Here is a 14589-nt window from a genome sequence, read left to right on the forward strand (position 1 = left end):
CCTTTTAGCCGCCTTTAAGACAGTGAGAACTTCTGATCCCTACTGATGCTCTTTAGGTCTGAGGGGTGGGATGGGGCTTCTCCCAGCAGTGGTCAAGCAGGGAAGCAGCAAAGGCAACCAGACATCTAGGAGTGAGCGGCTCAGAGGGCCCGGCAGCAACAATGCAAGGCTCTGTAACGCCGCGTGTCCTCGTCCTGCCGCTTACCCAGGCGTCTCCCAGTCAACGCCACGCGAATGCACTCTTCACCCAAACCGAAACCTCTGGAAGTGCTGTGGTGTGAGCCCACTAACACAATCAGCTTGTGGCTGGCGAGGATGTCCCCTCCAGAACTAATTAAGCCAGCAGTGCTTGTAACACAAGGCCTCTGGGGCCTGCATTAAAGCCTTTATTTGTGACGTCATTGAAAAGTCATTTCGATCCCATCCAAGACCGTAGCTCTGAGAGCCAATGCAGTGCAACGTTCTTGGAGTTGTTGGTTTTATTTTCCCCTGTCAAAGAGCTGACAAGAGTCTGTTGAAACTGTCAAGGGAAAAACATCACGCGATATGAAGTTTTCCTCGAATTTGAAGTGTCGACGGAATGACAGATCTGTTCTACAGATTACGCTTGCACAAAAGTGAATTAGAACAGCCTAGGAGATCCACTATCGTAATGAATATGTTAGATTGTCCTTGACACAGTTCATAAATGTGAGGCCACGACAAAAATTAAAGTGAGTTCAATTTGGTTTTGATCTGGATTATCTGTTAAGCTTTATTTTTTTAAAATATACTTTTATTGATTTCAGATAAGGAGGGAGAGGGAAATAGAGATAATAAACATTAATGATGAGAGAAAATCGTTGATTGGCTGCCTCCTGCATGCTGCACATCCCTACTGGGGATTGAAACCGCAACCAGGCATGTGCCTTTGACTGGATTCTAACCTGGGACCCTTCAGTCCGCTCTATCCACTGAGCCAAACCAGCTAGGGCTCTGTTAAACTTTAAGTATAGAAGGATCAATAGGGCAGATATTTGTGTGGGTGATATATTTATATATCTATATCTATCTATATAGCTATACTTATATAGCTATATAGATAGATATCGTATTAATATATAATGATATTAAGAGACAAAATGATTTCTCCTTTCCCATTGTTAGAGTATGTCTTGGTGAAAGGTCCCTTTAGCCTTCAATATCTTGTCTCAAGTGTCAGTAGAGATTTGCCTGTCTTCTCTAAGATTTCATTAACTGCTTGACTGATTCATGGACAGGTTGCTGTGGTTGATTGATTTACTTTTCGCACCTACCCAGTAGCTAGTACCGTAACGTACAGTACAAAGAATGTAGGTTAAAGCTCTTGCCTAGGGTCAGATCTGCAAGCTTCCTTCTCAGTGGTGGAGTTTCCCATTGCCCCCTGCATGTCTCTTAGACTTCTATAGCAGTGCCTTTCAAACTGCAGAACATGCTCCATTTGTTAGTCATAAATAACACTTTCTTTACAAAATCTAAAAGTGTGAAAATGCATTACACAAAGTATTGTCTTTTTTTAAAAAATCCCTTAAATTTCTATATGTGTATGGAGCCTGAATTGGATTGTCATATAAAATGTCTCTCTTATTGTGAATCGTGGTTGAAGTCTTTGAAAAACCACTGCTTTGTAATAGTAATGCTCAGATTTTTATTTAGACATCTGGCCACTCAGAATAAAAAGTAACCTTAGTCCATTGTGGTCATGTGGCCAGGATCTGATGAATAAGATGTCACAGAAATGATGTGCAGAACTTCTGATGGGAGCCCCTACTCTATACTTGTCCTGTGTCCTCTACCCTGATGCCTTATATGCTGCATTTGACCAGGAAGGTGAGAATAACAACTCAAGATGACAGACTGACAAGATAGGAGGGACCTGAGTCCCAAATAGAGCAAAGCTGTCTGTCCACCTTGGACCTTCCACCTTCATATTATTTTGTGCAAGTCAAATAAACTTGTCTTAATTAAGCCAGTGTTACACTGGGTCTCCAATACATGCAGCCGATCTTGTGAAGCTATGACATCCACTTCCTAATGAAAGAAGAGAGAGAATGAAAATGAAATTCAATTCAACAATTTACTAAGACTCTATCATGGACCAGCCCCTCTGGTAGGTTTCCATTTGAAATACAGAAGAAAGTTGGCTCTGAGGGAAAGTGTAATCTCACTGATGAGTAGTACCCTATCTAATAAAAAGGGATATACTAATTGACCCTCACACTGTTGCAAAGATGGTGCTGCCCACAACCAATGAGGAGGGAATTTGCTCAAAGACGGCGGTACCTACAGCCACAAGATGGCAACACCTGGTTCCCTCAGGGTGGCAGGTATGCAGCAAGGCTGAGCCCACCCCTAGGCAGGCCCAGCTGCTCCGTATGCCTGCCTTCGGAGTCCCCTAGTTCCCTTAGCCTCTCAGCCACCTAGGGCCAGCCCAAGGTGCAGATGGGCCACCTGAGACTCAGGTAACCAGGCCAGGGCCAGCCAAGGCTTGCACTTCCAGCAGTGGCAGCAGCAGAGGTGTGATGGAGGCCTCACCTTCCCCTAATCGCCGGGTCGTCTCCTACCCCTGAAGGCTCCTGGACTGTGAGAGGAGGTAGATCGGGCTGAAGGTCCTCTCTCTTTTCCAGTGCATGAATTTTCATGCACCGGGCCTCTAATATCTGATATAATCAAATAATATTGTAAGGAAGTGTAAGAGGAATTGTCAACATGAATGGAAATAAAAATTAGGCTCCGCAGAATCAGAAGAGATAGGTAGAAAGGTAGAAAATAAAGGGATCCATGGAATTGAGAGAAAGGGAAAAGAGATAGTTATAGAGTAGCAGGACATTCCCAAGATATTTTCAATTACTCTGGCTATCTGGAATGAAATTAAAGACACCCCAAAATGGGAGTGGTACATCCCTTCCTCCCAGGTCTCCACATTCCAGTTCTGTATAACATTCATTCAAAGCAATCAGCAGGGGTCCTGCTATGGCAAAGTGCCCCATCTGCAGACTCCTATCAGACTCAGACTCACCCTCATGTATGGAAAACCTTATTTAATTACCACCTTGACAGACCACAGGCTCCTTTGTTAGAACCTTGTCTGAATGGGATGCTCTCCTTGTGGGAAGCCATGCTGGATTCGGTGAGAATGACGTTCTTATGTGTGGGCTGACAGCCATTCCACGCAGGCATCCCTCCCCTTGAGGATGCACCGGTCCCTGCCATATTCTGAGAGGTCTTGATGAGCCCTCTCATATTCCTCCAGGTGGTGTGAGCTGCTAGATGTGGCTGTTCTGGAATTCCGTTTTCTGCATACCAACTCAAAGCCATTTCACACCATGGCCTCCCTATATGGAAGATGCATGACTCGGAGATGCCTTGCTGGCAAGGCATGGGGGCAAGTGAAAGGGAAAAGTGTTACTTCGGCAGACTCTCCACAGAGGTAGGTGTTAATTAAGTTAATTATGCCATCAGCGATGCAGACAATGACAGTAACTGTTCCCCATTACGGGGTTAGGTTATTGCCATCATTTGCTAAACGTGCAGGTTTTCTTAAACACAGCCACTTGCCCTTATTTTTTTAAGTATGTTCACACACACACACACACACACACACACACACACACTCATTCAATGGCTAGCTTACCAACCTCTTCCATATAAATTAAGTTACATAATTTGACCCTTATCCCTACTCTGTCATGAAGGAGAGAAGTTATTTTCTCTATTGAGCAGATGAGGAAATTGAAGCTCAGAACTATCTAGTGACTTGCCCAAGGCCCCCTGCCTTCCTGATCAAAGAGACAAGTTCTAATGCTAGTGTCCCTCCTCACATGTCACACTCTCTGTTGAAGACTCATGATACTCTGAAGTGCAAAAAACAAATTGTTATATCCTACATCCCCTAGCATATGGACTTTGACAAGTTGTAAATAGTAATTTATCCTTTAAAATAATTGGTGAATTTTCTATTTGGTCCATTTATGAAATATGAAGGTAGTAGTAACCTCATAGAAATTGATCAAGACAAAACACAATCTGGATAAACAGAAATTTAGATAATTTGGGGAGTCACCCCAGACCACATCTCCTATATGCCTCTCTAAAATATTAGGGGACAGATGACTGACAGTTTGTTCTGCCTATAATCACTGTGAAAACTAAGGAGTGATTAAGAATGTCAAGTCAACTCAGCCTTTCAATGAACAAACTGAGACTTTTGTTAAATGCTACCAATCCCACAGTGAGTGGAATGTAGTCCATTCAGGGTCTACAGGAAGCTCCCTGTCCTAGCAAAATGATTACCTACCTTGCTGATGGGAGTCTATGGACCCATCTTGAAAGCCTTTATATTATATTATATTATATTATATTATATTATATTATATTATATTATATATTAATATTATATAATTAATGACCCCTGTGAAAACATCAACATCCTTGGGAGAGTTAACTCAGAAATGTTTTTGGTCAATTTCACTTTAGTATGGTCAAGTTTGTGGTTCCTTGACTGGAAAAAAAAAAAAAAAAAAAAGAGAGGGGGGTTTCTTGAATCCCTGACATGGCATCTTAAAGAAGATAAGCAATGAGCTCCCCCAAAGAGTTTAATTTCTTACCTGGCCAATGTGGCTCAGTGATTGAGCACTGGCCTATGAACCAGGAAGTCAGGGTTCCATTCCTAGTCAGGGCACATTGCCCCAGGTTGCACAATCCCCTTAAGGGGGCATGCAGGAGGCAGCCAATCAATGATTCTTTTTCATACTGATATTTCTATCTCTCTCTCCTTCTCCCTTACTCTCTGAAATATATATATATAAGATTTCTTTACCAGATAGCTAAGACTGTGTGCCATCTTTCATAAACTCCTTGGAAGAACCCTCTTCAAGGGCTGGACAGAAAAAAAAAAAAAACAAAAGAAAAACTGAATTCATTGACAAGGGAGTCCACTCAGCATGAGTTGCAGAGAACGTTCAGAGAAGCTGATTTGCACTTGAATTCACTATTCCCTGTTCGTGTAAACACTTATCAGCAAAATCTAATACTTTTTAGAAAACACACCTTTGGAGCTGTGCAGAAATGGGTTAATACAGCAGGCCTGACATTGTTATCCTTGGAAAGGTCTGCTTACAAGACTGGCCTCGGCCGGAGTGTGGGAACTTGGACTTGAGCAGGTTCCCATCACTTTCCAACGAGAATGGCTCGTGGTGCCTAAACGGTCTGTGAAAGCAATATGGTCTGTGTGAAACACTCAGCTTTCTTCTGGGAGTCTAGAATTCTGCTTCCCACTAGGAAGAAGGTGACTTATGTGACCTTGGGTACTAAGTCTCCAATGAACTTCCCTCAAAGACAATATTTCACTTAAGCAGGTCCTGTGTGGCTCCTCAGGGAGGGGGCTCTTGGAAGCTCACACCTGCTTTCCTTTGGGTTTGGCACCATTTCTCTTTCCCCTTTCTGATCCCACTTTGTCTCTTTTCACTGTAATGAATCAGAGCTGTGAATACACTAGATGCTGCGTTGAATGTGGGGGTGATCTTGGAGACCTCCAACATGGAAATATTCTAAATGTGATTCATGAAATGAACAGACAGCAGCGTAGCACTGTAAAGGATTTATGTTGGACCGATCACGTCACAAGTGGCTTCATGAGCATGAGGCTAAGGAGGCACATAGGACCCGATGCTTGGAAGGGCTCTGGGCCTGGTTTCATGCTCTGTCACTATTTTGGAATTCTAAATCATTTATGAACAAAGGATCCTGAATTTTCATTTTTGCATTGAGCCCTGCAAATTATAAAGTTGGTCCTGCGTCAAGGTGACACTTAGAGACAAAAGAATAATGAGCAACATTATTAACTCCAATGGGTTAAATCTGAAAAGAAAGAAACATCAACTGAGCTATCAGCTGATGTTAAAGTGCGTATACATGTTTAGGACGCCCTGTATTGATATATATTTGTTTCTGTCTATATGATGGATTTCAGAGGAGGCATCCACACCCTTTGAGCCTTTCTTTGTCTTGCTCTACCTGGCTGGTGCCACGCAGGTGAGAAGCTCACGGAGGGCTGGGCTGGGAGATGTGTCTGGCTGGGAGAATCCTGTGTGGTTCCTATTTGTGGCCTTGAACGTGCCACGAATGCTAAGGGAGAAACAGGAAACAGGGTCCTGAGGGTCTGTCCCAGCCTCCTTTTGTACCTACCCATACTGACTTCCTATTCTCAGAGCTTTGCCCTTGCTGGTCTCTTACCTGCCTTTTGACTCAGTCCCTGTTTTGTCTGGTTGACGGCCTTGGCTTCTAGGACACTATGGGAAGGCTTCTCCGCTAGCCCTTGGCCTTCTCTCATCAGCTTTGCAATCCTTTGTTTAATACCTCTTTTCCCCCAGACCCCAAGCTCCATGAGGGCAGGGAGCACGTCTGCTGTGCTCTTGCTGTACCCCAGATGGAGCACAGGGCCTGGCACTTGAAATATAAGCTGGCTGAATTTAGAATATAAAAAGGATCTGAAGGGGTGTATTGTAATAAAGGCATGACAAAAAAAAAAGGGGGGGGGGTGAGGGACTAGATGATTTGATCATTTAGAAATCAGTTTGGAATTTTCCCTCACCAAAATGACTTTTAAATATGAGGCCAAAGTCAAACCCTAATGGATTTATATTAATTTAATCTTATCCAAAGAAACTTCCTCTTAAAAAAAGAAGAAGAAGAAGAAGAAGAAGAAGAAGAAGAAGAAGAAGAAGAAGAAGAAGGCCAAGATTTATTTTTAAAAGCGTCATAGACATCAAATCACTTTCATAAAGAAAAAAAAAAGGGGGTGTGTGTGTGTTGGGGGAGAGACTCTTGAGATAAATGTATTTGAGTAGAAATAGCCAGAAACATGTGGGTTGCATTTCCCTTAAACTCTCTTGGATTGCAAATTAGAGAGAAGGGTCTGGAATACAACGCATTTTTTATTTTTCTGAAGTCAGTCTATTTGGGAACAGCGATGGTTGAGATATTCAGGAAACTGAAAATATGTGTGGGTGCTTGTTTAAGTACTGTTATTTCCAGGAGTACAGTAAAGTGGCTGATAAGAAAGAGGAAGTGGGCATTTAGCATCTGAAAAGAACCAATTCAAAAACTTTTTTTTTTTTTTTTTTTTCTGTGTAGCTTTCACACAAGAGAAATCTCCCTCTGCCTCTCCCACCCTCCTCAACCACAATCAATATTTTTAGGGGGATGGAGGCAGAAGGAGGAAAGAGTTTATTCTGGCTTTTGTATGCGACTGAGCTGTAGAAACAGGATGGAGATTTTGCTAAATCTGTCCATTAAGTGCCTCTAAGTGCTTTTAAAACATGTCCTAGAGCCGAATGGAGGCCACAAGAAAGAGAAACTGGAAATTAAGGCTAAATTATTACATTTAAGTGACTTGATAGTGGAAATGTCAGGAAAAAAAAAATAGCGGGAGTGATGAGCAGATAAAACTTCAGAAGCTCCACTTAAATCTTCTTTTGTTGGGTGCCCCTAAAAGCTGCAAAGTTGTTTGAGTTCTAAAATGGTCGAATTATATAATTTCTGTGGAGTGAGCAGTCATTTTTCTTACCTATCAGGATCAATATATAGCTCTTTTCTAAGATGTGCTGGATAAGAATTGAGTTAAAATATAACAACCAAAATGCTTCAGATGATTACTAGGCATTTCAGCAATTCATCCGTCAGTAGAAATTTACTTTGTAATTTAGATAATTTGAAGAGCACTTTTAACATAAAAAATCAACAAGCTTCATGTCATATAGAAAAATATTTTAATGTAAGGAAGAAATAATTGGGGGGAAAAAGAAAATAATTTTTGGCAAAGCATATCAGTAATTTTTGCATATGAAGTAAATAACGTTGAGCTAGCATTCATCTATTGATATTTAGAGAGGACAATGAAGAGTCATCCATTTTTAAATTTCAAACTAGGTTAGCAAATTTCTTTGTGTCTGAAAGGTGGACTGCTGGAGCCCTCTAGCTGTTGGAAATAATTCTGTTCTCCTAGGTGTAGATGAATAACCTAATTGCACAAGCAGAAAGTAGTTCACCATGAAACCTCCTGGGAAACAGTTAGATATCAATGTGCAACTTGACCTTCCACTATTGTCTTACCACTTGGGTTGATAGTAATGCCAACCCTTGTGAGCATCCATGGACATCTATGCTGACCTTCCACACCCTGATCTTCTCAACGGGTCAATTACAAGGGTACTGTCACCACCCTTTCCCCAATTGTTTTGATTGGTTTGAACTAGATGGTCTCCCAAATCCAGAAATAAAGTTCACCAGCTCAAGATGAGTGGTTCCAGTTCCCTTTTCAGTAGAAGGAGGGTCTGCTGAGGCATCAGGGATACACTGGGCCTTTGGGTGAATCAGGGGATACAAACACATCCCCCATGGACAAATGTGTTTTGTTTGCTTTTCACGGAGCTTTAAAAACCTTTAAAATAACCAGGCGACTTTTAGAAATTGGGAAATGTCAGATGAAAATCCATATGTTCATCTTCTCTTGAAAATCAAAAGATCTGGTAGCTCTGGGCCTGGATACCCATGTGGTACCAACAGGCAAAAGCTAGGTAGCGGTAATCTGCTTTATTTGGAATTTACAGGTTCATTTCACCAAAGTGCCCATCACTTCCTACTGTATAATATAAAATCAGCATGCTGGATGCAATTACTACTTAGGACCCATAGCCATCTGAATTTGTAACTCCTTGTGTAAACCCTGAATAACTATAATCTTTCTCCTCCTCCTCAACAACAATAATAATAACACAGCTTCTGGTGATGGAACTCTTACTATGCATTAGACATGGTAAGAGGTTCTTTGTGTGTAGTGTTACCTCAAACCTTCATGCCCACCACTCAAGATCATTATTATACTACTAAAGGCCTGGTGCACAAAAATCGTGCAGGGGGTGGGGAGTCCCTCAGCCCAGCCTGCACCCTTTCACAATCCTGGACCCCCTATGGGATTGGCACTAAACCGGCAGTCCGACATCCCTCTTGCAACCCGGGACTGCTGGCTCCTAACTGCCTGCCTGCCTAATCACCCCTAACCACTCTGCCTGCCTGCCTCATCGCCCCTAATCAGTCTGCCTGCCTGATTGCCCCTAACTGCCTCTGCCTCAGCCCCTGCCACTGTGGCTTCGTCCAGAAGGTCATCCAACTATCTGATCTAATTAGCATATTATGCTTTTATTATTATAGAAGTTTACAAACCAGGAATATAATAATCATGTTCAAATAAAGTAGCTCAGTCAATACACACTGAGCCAGGTGTTGTACTATTAAAAGATGCTGGGCACACAGCGCTGAACAGGACAGCACAGCTTCTGCCCTCATGATACTTATAGCCAAATGACAAGCTGGTCACAAAGTGCAAAGTGTAGGTTGCTGTAGACCAGTGGTTCTCAACCTTCCTAATGCTGCGACCCTTTAATACGGTTCCTCATGTTGTGGTGACCCCCAACCATAACATTATTTTCGTTGCTACTTCATAACTGTAATTTTGCTACTGTTATGAATCATAATGTAAATATCTGTGTTTTCCGATGGTCTTAGGCAAACCTGCTAGCGGTTCTCAACATGTGGGTTGTGAAAATAATGTTATGGTTGGGGGTCACCACAACATGAGAAACTGTATTAAAGGGTTGTGGCATTAGGAAGGTTGAGAACCACTGCTGTAGGCAGTGGTTCCCAAACTTCTCTCATGATGAGAATCACCTGGTGAAGTTGTTAAAATACAGATTCCTGAATCCAAACTAAGAAGTGATAAACTGGAATTTTGGGGAACATATAGTTAAAATTGTATACTTAACTAGTGCTCTAAGCTTAGTTAAGTATACAATTTATACTCTAGAGCACTAGTTAAGTATACAATTTTAAATATGTTCCCCAAAATTCTAGTTTAGCACTTCTTTTTTTTTTTTTTTAAATATATTTTATTGATTTTTTACAGAGAGGAAGGGAGAGGGATAGAGAGTTAGAAACATCGATGAGAGAGAAACATCAACCAGCTGCCTCCTGCACACCCCCTACTGGGGATGTGCCCACAACCAATGTACATGCCCTTTGACCAGAATCGAACCCAGGACCCTTCAGTCCGCAGACCGACGCTCTATCCATTGAGCCAAACCGGTTTTGGCTCTAGTTTAGCACTTCTTAGCTGGGATTCAGGAATCTGTATTTTAACAACTTCACCAGGTGATTCTCATCATGGAGAAGTTTGGGAAACACTGCTGTAGAGGGATAAAGCAAGGCGGATTGCATGTGGTCTGCATCAGTATTCTCAATTTTTGTATCAGAGTCACCTGGAGAGCTTGCAGCTTCCTACTGCATCCCGGTCTCTTCCTCTCAGTGTTTTGATTTCATAGGCTAGAATGGAAGCCAGGAATCTGCCCCCGTTTTTGTTTTGTTTTGTTTTGTTTTTATTTTGTGGTAAAGCATAGATAATAGAAAATATTTACTATTTTAATAGTTAACATGTTAAAGTGTGTGGTTGAATGGCATTAACACAGTCACATTGCTGGGCAATGATCGGCACCCTCTGGCCCCAGAACTTTCATCTTCCCAGTCTGAAACTCCATGTAATCATTCCCCATTTCTTCCGCCCCCAGAAGCACAATGCTCACCCATATCATAGCCCGTACCATAGTTTTCTTCCTCTTGGCGGTTGACTACTATCCCATTGAATACATACAGTGTATTACGTTTCTCCGTTCATTTGTTGAAGGACACTTGGGTTGCTACTGCCTTTTGTCTATGATTAGGGGTGTCGAACTCAATCAGAGAAGGGGCCAAAATCTAAAATCCAGCCTAAATTGTGGGCCGAATGGTTTATTGAACAGTCATAAACTGACAATGTCATAAACTGACAGCGGAGTGCAGTGATGACAGCGCGGTGCGGGCCACATTGCAAGGCCTGGCAGGCTGGATTTGGCCCGCGGGCCTTGTGTTTGACACATGTGGTCTATGATGAATAACGCTGCTGTGAACATGTGTGTACAAGGATCTGTCTGAGTAGGAATCTGTACTTTGACCAATAAACCAGGAGGTCATGGGCCAGACTTTGAAATATGCTGATCTGGGGGGTCACGGAAAGCCTCTCTGAGAAGCTGGCATTCACACTGAGTCTCATAACATCAATCAGAGTTGATCAGGTGAAAAGAGGTAACGCCAATGACCCCGTTATCCTGGAAGTGAGAATTCTCATCTTCACCAGAATACTGAGGCGCTGGAGTTGTCCCAAGAGCATTCATCAGTACCAAGGACTGTGACTGGGTGCCATAACTTGGCTTAGTACCTAAAACAAGAGTTATTATGAGACTGACGCGCTACCTACTGAGCTAACGAGGCACCTCTAAAACAAGAGTTATTGATCAATCAGTCCTTTAACAAATGTTTATTAGGTGCCTTCTGTATGTTAGGTACCTTGCTTAACATAAGAAATGTGATCATTCATCTGTTCACTTATAATGAGCCAGGCCCTGTGCTAGGTGCCTGGTGTTGTATATCATTTTGTTAATTGTTTCACAACATCCATATATATTACTTATCAATAAATTCCCTCTATGCTTATCCCAGGGGATGCCAAATAATTATTTAATACTTAAATACCTTTTTGTAGGCACCTGAGCTAATGTTGTTATTATTATTGCTATTTAGCCATGAAGGGAATTATCACTGATGATGATTTCTGAGCTTTTTGAGACATTACTTATTTCAGTAATTAATCCATTTTTTTGTTATTGAAGAAATATTGACATTGATTTCTTGGTTTCCACATTTCAAAATGACTCACATTTAGCAGAGTTCACCAATGCTACACCTTGACACATTGATTAGAAAGCTGTGGTTCTTTGAGAGGGCGAAGAGAGAAAGTCTTTCATGCTAAATTACTTTTAAAAGATCTGATGTTATTTTTAAAATGCCTGGTGGGAAATAATATTTTCATGTTTGAGTAGGAGATAAAGAATTTTGTGCTGCAGGAGTTCAAAGAAATTCAGGAAAATGCTTAAATCACTTAATTTGGATGGCCTTTATTATCATCTACCTTGTATTATAGGTTATTGTGTATATTTATGATTTTTCTTAACAGATTGCAAGTTTCTTGAAGGCAGGAACTATGTCTTAATCATCTTTGAACAGCTCTCAGCTATACAGCTATATTACCGAATAAATTCACTGCACTGAAAAACTCAGTATATTATGTGCTGGATACTTCCTTAATAAAATAGAGATTTTTTTAAAAATCAATCAGTGAACAAATAACTGAACATGATTCACAGAGTAGCAATTGGGGAAAAAGCATAAATGGATTAATATTTGCTTAAAATTAACACATTTATGTGTTAGAGAATGTAAACAGCAAAACAATTATGCAACAAAATATTGCAAATAAAAACTTTCCCTAAAGATAAAAAAAGAGTGTACCTCAAGAAGCTTGTGGCTTATCATTCAAAAAAGTGCCTTCTTGCAGAGCCTGGGAGGCTCAGTGGTTGAGCATCAACCTATGAACCAGGAGGTTACGGTTCAATTTTCAGTCAGGGCACAAGACTGGGTTGTGGGCTCAATCCCCAGTGTGGGTCATACAGGATGAATGAAACTATATCAGTTATCAGATGAATAAGTTCTGGAGATTTTAATAAACAACATGGTGACTACAGTTATTAATACTATAGTGTAGCCCTAGCCGGTTTGGCTCAGTGGATAGAGCATGGGCCTTCGGACTAAAGGGCCCCGGGTTCAATTCTGGTCAAGGGCACATGCTCAGGTGGCAGGATTGATCCCCAGTGTGGGGTGTGCAAGAGGCAGCCGATCAAAGATTCTTTGTCATCATTGATGTTTCTATCTCTCTCTCCCTCTCCCGTCCTCTCTGGAATCAATAAAAATATATATTTTAAAATACTGTATTTTATTCTTAAAATTTGCTAAGAGAATAGATCTTAAATGTTTTCACCATAGAAAAAGAGGAAAGATTATAGCTAATCAGCAAAGCAGTCGGTAAAACACAGATTGAGCCTCAAAATATTCTCTTAAGTGATATTAAAACATCTTCTTCTGAAATAACCTTTTCTAAAACAAATTTCCACTTTTGGCCGTTTTCAGGGGAACATTTCTTGCCATCACAGTTGTTTATTATTACGTTGCAGCTCACAGCTACCTGCTTATCTGCCATCTGCTACTTCTAAGAGTTAATCAGGACCAGTTACTGCCTCGCTGATTTTAATGGGAGTTCAAGAGAAATCTCGAATCTGTTTATTTTACAGATTCTCGCTAACTGAACTGGTTTCCTTGGCATTTCCCTCTACTGCCCGAGGATTAGAGCTCTAGCCCACATTTAACCTGAACACTTACTTTTAAGTAAACTTTAGTTGAGGCCAGACTTTTTTTTAATAAACGAGGGGAGGCTGAATTGGCAAAATGGGGGGAATAGCTAAGAAATCGGGACTGGGAGCTAAGAGAGGATTTGAAAGGACAGAGAGGAGAGTTTGCAGGTGCCTCCAGTTCTTCCCAGATGCACCAAGGAAAAAGTCATGCTGGCTGACAAACTGTAACTTAAACCACATTGTTCCCGGAGAGGATAATGCTGATACATTTTTAAATCCCGTCTCCTCCTGGGGGTGACTTAGGGAGTCCGAGCGGGAGGAGTTCACAGCGTCTGTCAGCAAGTCAAAATCAAGTGTGCAAGCTTCCTCCCAGCTTGTTCTGGGCTGTATCTCATGGAACTGGGGATACAGCCGGAAATGCAGCAACTTCCTCTACCCCCGACCCCATCTCATATATCATTCCTGATAACGTCCCTGGCTCAGAAAAACATGAATGCCTTTTTTTTTTTTTTTTTTTTGAATTAATAGCATAGGAAAATACCATGTGCAACAATTCCAGTAATTTCTAGCTTCTGAAAGGTCTCATTCTGGAGGAAACCTACAGCCTGGCAGACATCTGGTGCTTTTAGTCATCTCTCAATACCTGGCTTGCTGGGGAAGGGCCGGGGATGTTTTTGGAACACCGTGGAATGATTGCAAGGATGCTGGGCAGACACTTGTGAAGCATATAATCTGGAGGAGCTTTCTCACTCAGAAAGCAAGCAGTTGTTCAGTGAAGTGGTCACCTGATACAACAATTGTTCATTACCCAGCCCTCTGGATGAAGTCAGGGTTACCAACAATATACTGATTTTCTGAGTTTGAATCATAGGGAATTGTAAATACTTGACCATTGTTGATCTCCGAAGTGGTTGTTTAATGTGGTTCAATCTAATATTTTAATTGTCATCATAATAGTAGTAGTAGTAGGTTGATCCATGTCAGAGTGTTCTTTTTGTAGGTCCAACACTGTGGACTACCAAGAGTTTCATGGTGTAACCATAGTAATAATCCTATCTAATAAAAGAGTAATATGCAAATTGAGCATCACTCCAGCACACAAGATGACACCCTCCATGTGAACACAAGATGGCTGCCACAAGATGGCTAGCAGGGGAGGGCAGTTGGGAGGGATCAGGCCTGCAAGGGAGGGCAGTTGGGGGCGATCAAGCCTGCAGGGAAGGGCAGTTGGTGGGAGGGG

This window comes from Pipistrellus hanaki, assembly GCF_964339955.1.
Source record: "Pipistrellus hanaki genome assembly, chromosome: 14".
NCBI classification, from domain to species: Eukaryota; Metazoa; Chordata; class Mammalia; order Chiroptera; family Vespertilionidae; genus Pipistrellus; species Pipistrellus hanaki.